The 6,786-nt window shown below is 43.7% G+C and overlaps 1 pseudogene; it reads right to left on the reverse strand.

Moving 5' to 3' along the window:
* Positions 1 to 5,241: 5,241 nt before the first annotated feature.
* Positions 5,242 to 5,403, reverse strand: LOC112424861 (U4 spliceosomal RNA; annotated as a pseudogene).
* Positions 5,404 to 6,786: the final 1,383 nt, after the last annotated feature.

Genomic DNA, 6,786 nt, shown 5'->3' on the forward strand with positions numbered 1-6,786 from the left:
GTCAAGAATAGGGCAGGAAACAAAAATAAGTGTTATAACCATTGGAAAGGAGGATGCAAAACTATTATTATATATAGAAAATGACTGAAAACTCAAAAGAATAAAGTAACAAGCCAGTAGCACTAATAAGAGAGTTGGATAAGATGGCTGAATGTAAGAAAAATAAAGATACCAATATTTTCCAACATAATAGCAATTAATTATTAGAAAATATATTGGAAACCTCTTCCATTCAAGATAACAACAAAAACTATAACACACTTATGAATAACAGTTACAAAGAAAGGAGAAGATATGAAGAAAACTACAAAACTTCATTGAGAGACATAAATGATATAAACAAAATGTAAAAACCTATCATGTTCTGGCCGGGCGCGGTGGCTCACACCTGTAATCCCAGGACCTTGGGAGGCCGAGGCAGGCGGATCACCTAAGGTCAGGAGTTCAATGCCAGCCTGACCAACATAGTGAAACCTCATCTCTACTAAAAATACAAAAAAAATTAGCCAGGTGTGGTGGCACCCGCCTATAATCCCAGCTACTCAGGAGGCTGAGGCAGAAGAATCACTTGAACCCGGGAGGCAGAGGCTGCAGTGAGCCGACATCACGCCACTGCACCCCAGCCTGGGCGACACAGCAAGACTTTGTCTCAAAACAAACAAAAAAAAAACCTACCACATTCCTAAATGAAACAACTCAATACTATAAAAGTGTCAATGCTTTTCAAAGTCATTTATAGATTTAATACAATGCCAATTGAAATCTCCATTTGTTTGATTTGGAACTTGAAAAAATAATTTTCAAGCTAACCTGAAAAAATATTCATGACAACAGCTAAAATATTATTAAGGGATAATCTTTCATAAATACTAAATTTGTTTAAACCACAGTATTTTAAATAGTGTGATACCCACTTCCTAGACTCTGCATTCCCCATCCCAGAGGCCTCAGTATTTTTTTATAAATAAAAAGAACAGCCGGGCATGGTGGCTCAAACTCGTAATCCTAGCACTTTGGGAGGCCGAGGCGGGCGGATCACGAGGCCAGGAGATCGACACCATCCTGGCTAACACGGTGAAACCCTGTCTCTACTAAAAAATACAAAAAATTAGCCGGGCGTGGTGGCAGGCACCTGTAGCCCCAGCTACTCGGGAGGCTGAGGCAGAACGGCGTGAACCCAGGAGGCGAAGCTTGCAGTGAACTGAGATTGCGCCACTGTACTCCAGCCTGGGTGACAAAGCGAGACTCTATCTCAAAAAAAAAAAAAAAAAAGAACAAGACATGATTCATTAAAAATCATGAAAAACATGATTTGTAAGAAATTGGACCTGTAAGTGACTACAATTCCTCAAGATCTAGACAAGTGATGAGTAAATGGCAGCCTCCCAGCCAGGTTGTGACCTGAGTGAGTGCACAGCGATCCCCCTCGGCCTACGCAATGCCTCAATGTTTTCCAGTCATTGAATTCTGGGCTGAGGAGGCATAGGTTATGTGGACAACATCCCATTCTACTTCCAAGCTGACTTCTGAGGCTCGATCCTGAAAGTCCTGATCAACTGCTACACTGTTTGCTGTAGACTGAATTGCATTCCCCAAAAATTCATACACTGAAGCACTAATGCCCAATGTGATGATATTTGGAGATGGGGTCTTTGGAGGTCATTGGATTTAGATGAGGCCATGAAGGTGGGGCCCTCATGATGGGATCAGTGCCCTTATAAGAAGAGGAAGAGACACCAGAGTTCTCTCTCTGCCACATGAAGACACAGTGAGAAGGCAGCTGTCTACAAGCCAGTATCTGAGCCCTCATCAGAAACTGACCATGCTGGCACCCTGATCTCAGACTCCCAGAACCGTGAAAAATAATTTCTGTCATTTACGCCACCTGATCTATGGTATTTTCTTATAGTAGACTGAGTAGACTATGGCACCATTGCCCCCATAGCAACTTGAGGAGACACAAGTTTGAACCATAATGTGGAGGGTCTCCCCCATATCCTGCCCAACATTTTTACATGTTGCAGGACAAGGTATTGACAGTTCTAGAGTGGGATAACTCTCAGTTCCCCTTCTAGATATCGAGTATTTCCAGGGGAGGGGGATTTTCTACATATTGCCAGGACTTCATTGTCTCCTTTTCCTTTTTTATTCCCCCACCTTGACAGCCATGGTTGCTGACCTCATTTATTCAGTCTACACTTTCTAGGTGCAGGTGCTCTTCTAGGTTCCTGGGAGATACCCATGAATAACAAACAAAGATCCCTGCCCTCCTGAAGCTTATGCTGTACTAGTGGGAAACAGGTAAAAACCAACTTAATAAAAAAAAAAAATGTTTTTTGTGACAGAGTCTCTCTCTGTCACCCAGGCTAGGGTGCAGTGGTGTGATCTTAGCTCACTGCCACCTCCGCCTCCCAGGTTCAAGCAATTCTCCTGCCTCAGCCTCCCAAGTATGTGGGATTATAGGCACACACGCAAATGTTTATATTTTTAGTAGAGATGGGTTTTATCATGTTGGTCAAGCTGGTCTTGAACTCCTGACCTCAGGTGATCCGCCCCCCTCAGCCTCTCGAAAAGCTTGGATTACAGGCATGAACCATCGTGCCCGGCCATATTTTAAAAGACGATAAATGCTGTAGGAAAAAAATAGAGCATAATGTAGGCGTTATAGACTGAATGTGTTCCACTGGAGTTCATATGTTGATGCCCTAATCTCCAGTGTGACTATATTTGGAGATAGAGTCTTCAGGAGGTAACTAAGGTTAGGGGGGCGGGGCCCTGAGCTGATAGAACTGGTGACCTCATAAGAAAAGGAAGAGATCTCTCTCTTTCTTTCTCTCTCCACATGAGCACAGAGAAAGGCCATGTGAGGACACAGTGAGAAAGAGGCCATCTGCAAAGAGATTTGGGAAAGGCCAGGAAGAGAGCCCTTAGCAGAAACTAAACACACCAGCATCTTGATCTGGGACTTCCAGCCTCCAGAATTGTGAGAAAACAAATATCTGTTTTTAAACCACTCAGTTCATGGTGTCCAAATAAAAATCATCAAAGCAAAGCCAAAGGGAAATCATCTCAGACAAAAAGACAAAAAGACAAAGGGGGATCATCTCAGAAAAGACAGAAAATTGCAGAGTCCTTGGAGGGTATGTGAGAATTTTGTGGTGTATGGCTTTATGGACCTACACTCTCTCTCTCTCTCTCACACACACACACACACACCCCCACAAACACACCCTGGCCCACCACAGCACAGCCACATGAGCCCAGCCAACTCCAGACTCCAGCTTGGCAGTGGAGGTCATTCCTACCAAGGGGAACCCTGAGTGTGGGAATTTCCATTCCTCCACCACTTCCGGAAGATGCTGGCCTTACTAGGAAGCGCCCCACTCTGGAAAAGAAATTACTTGTCAACAAAGGCCTGTGCAAGCCTCAGACGCACAGCCAAGGGCATTACATGACAGGATGCTCACATGGCCACAGCCTGCAACAGCTGACACAGGCACAAAAAGCAGCTCACTCATAACAAACCAGACGTTGGCTGAGTAAGTCATAAGATAGTCATTCAATAGAATGACAAGCAGCCATTAAAATTAACGTGCTGGTGTTATATTTAAGAATGTAGTGGGCCGGGCGCGGTGGCTCAAGCCTGTAATCCCAGCACTTTGGGAGGCCGAGACGGGCGGATCACGAGGTCAGGAGATCGAAACCATCCTGGCTAACACGGTGAAACCCCGTCTCTATTAAGAAATACAAAAAACAGGCCGGGCGCGGTGGCTCAAGCCTGTAATCCCAGCACTTTGGGAGGCCGAGGCGGGTGGATCACGAGGTCAGGAGATCGAGACCATCCTGGCGAACACGGTGAAACCCCGTCTCTACTAAAAAAATACAAAAAACTAGCCGGGTGAGTTGGCGGGCGCCTGTAATCCCAGTTACTCGGGAGGCTGAGGCAGGAGAATGGCGTAAACCCGGGAGGCGGAGCTTGCAGTGAGCTGAGATCCGGCCACTGCACTCCAGCCTGGGCGACAGAGCGAGACTCCGTCTCAAAAAAAAAAAAAAAAAAAAAAGAATGTAGTGAAACACTCAACAGATACTGGTAAGTGTAAAAAGTAGGATGTAAAACTGTGGGTAAAATCTGATCCAAATTTTGTAAAGAAAAATAAATGACAAGGAAATACACCACAATGTTAGGATTATTTCTGGGTGATTTTCTGTTTAAGGGTTTTTGTATTTTCTAGATTTCTACAATGAACATGTATTACCATCTGAAAATAATGGCCACATTAAGATAGTAAAGGTACTCACATTCAAAGGCTTATATGTTTGATTAATTCTCCATATAGCCAGCCTTCCAGAAATTCCTACTGAACAAATTCATTCAAAAGCACAAAATCTATAACGGAGTCATTGACATCTAAAATTAAAAGTACTCTCCTTAGAGATAATTCTGCTTCTAAGTGCTTTGAACTATATATTTTTGCCTTACTCTTTTTGACAGTGAAGAGTCTTTTCAGGAGAAACAAATCATGATTTTTCCAGGGTTCTCTGTTCACTGCTTTCAATTTTCCATCCTTTTATGACATTTATGAGGCAAAGGCCATCTCCTCCCTCAGCTGGTCATTACGTTTCAGTGTGATGGGCACCTGCTATAAAGAAGCACAGGTATGGCACAGGACTTCACATGACTTTGCCAAGTTTACAAGGCCAGCTATGGCGGGACCTGACAGGGGTGGAGCTCAAATCAGAGCTGAGCTGGGGCAGTGGAGAGGGTAAGTCACCACTCCTGAACTAGTGGTGTCACAGAAAGAGAATCAAGAAGCAAAATAATAGGACCCCAAACATACACAAAAAGAAAGAAAAAAGACCAGAGAGGAAGCAGGAATTATGAACAGAAAGCAAGATTCTGGATCAGTAAAAGGACAGTCTTGCGAAGAAAACCAGAACCCCTTGAACCGCCTCAGATACCTGAAAGATAGGGCACGTTAGAAGAAAAGCGATGGCCCAGCTACTCAGGAGGCTGAGGCAGGAGAATCGCTTGAACCCAGGAGACAGAGGCTGCAGTGAGCTGAGATCCCGCCACGGCATTCCAGCCTGGATGACAGAGCGAGACTCCATCTAAAAAAAAAAAAAAAAAAAAGTTATGAGCAGCCAGCTCCCATTTGTTGGTGACCTGCTTTGTCACAACAGTCCTATGAACTGCTATTATCTTCATTTATCAGATGAAGAGAGTCACTCAGAGAGTGGTTTCTCCAAGTTTATCCAACTGGTAAATAGTGGGGTGGGGATTTCAAAATCTAGATGTAGCTAACTACAAATCCCACTCTCTGTGCACTATGAATCTGTTTCAGTTAGCAATAATCACATCTCAGATAAACCTCATTGGCTACAATACTGCCACTGCACAAAGCTTATGAATCTGTTACAGACTGCAGAACCAGGCAACAGTGGAAAGGAAGGTGACTCCTTAGAGTCAGAGATGAAGAAGGCATGGTAAGATTGTGGCTACTATATTCATAACAGTTGACCAACCAAACCCAAGAGGAAATCATCCAACATCACATGCAGTGACTGTTGAAGGATGACGATGATGAGTTTATCTGAAGTCTTTTCTCTTTGTCTCTGATTTTCTGCAGTTTGAATATGACATGGCTACAGTAGATATTTTTATATTTATCCTGCGTGGTGTTCTCTGAGCTTCTTAGATCTGTGATTTGATGTTTTGAAAAGTTCTCAATCATTATGACTTCAAATAATTTTTTCATTCCTTTCTCTCCTCTCCTTCTGGAAGTCTGATCTTGCATAGGTTACATCTTTTGTAATTGTCCTACAGTTCTTGGAACATTCAGTTCCAAGTTTTTATTACAAATATTATTATTGAGCCAGGCGTGGTGGCTCATGTCTGTAATCCCAGCACTTTGGGAGACTGAGGCGGGCGGATCACAAGGTCAAGAGATCGAGACCATCCTGGCCAACATGGTGAAACCCTGCCTCTACTAAAAATACAACAATTAGCTGGGTGTGGCGGCACATGCCTGTAGTCCCAGCTACTTGGGAGGCTGAAGCAGGAGAATCACTTTAACCCGGGAGGCGGAGGTTGCAGTGAGCTGAGATTGTGCCACTGCACTCCAGCTTGGGCGACAGAGCGAGACTCCATCTCAATAAATAAATATATATATATATAATTATTATTTTCCTTATAAATATTATTCCAAGTAGTGCTATTATGAACATCCTTTTCCTGTATCTTTACATACATCCCTGATTTGTCCTTTAAAAAAGTTTTGTCATAGAATTGATGGATGAAGACTTCAGATCTGTTCCACAGGGGCTCCTGAAGCGAGGGCTTTCTGTTCTTATGTTAGGACTCATTACCTTACAGTCTGCTGTTCATTTTAGTGCTGTGCTAAAACTGTAGATGAGACTACTAGTATCTTTGTCATGCGAGCCCTGGGACCTGTGATGGTTAATATTAAGTGCCAACTTGATTGGATTGAAGGATACAAAGTATTATTTCTGGGTGTTTCTGTGAAGGTGTTGCCAGAGGAGAATAACATTTGAGTCAGTGGACTGGGAGAGGCAGACCTACCCCCAAGGTGGGTGGGCACCATCCAATCGGCTGCCAACACGGCTAGAAAAAGCAGGCAGAAGAAGGTGGGATACAGTGGCTTTCTGAGTCTGCTGGCTTTCATCTTTCTCCCATGCTGGATGCTTCCTGCCCTTAAACATCACACTCCAGGTTCTTCAGTTTTTGGACTCTTGGACTTACACCAGTGGTTTGCCAAGGGCTCTTGG

Source organism: Macaca nemestrina, chromosome 4 (genome assembly GCF_043159975.1).
Source record: "Macaca nemestrina isolate mMacNem1 chromosome 4, mMacNem.hap1, whole genome shotgun sequence".
NCBI lineage: Eukaryota > Metazoa > Chordata > Mammalia > Primates > Cercopithecidae > Macaca > Macaca nemestrina.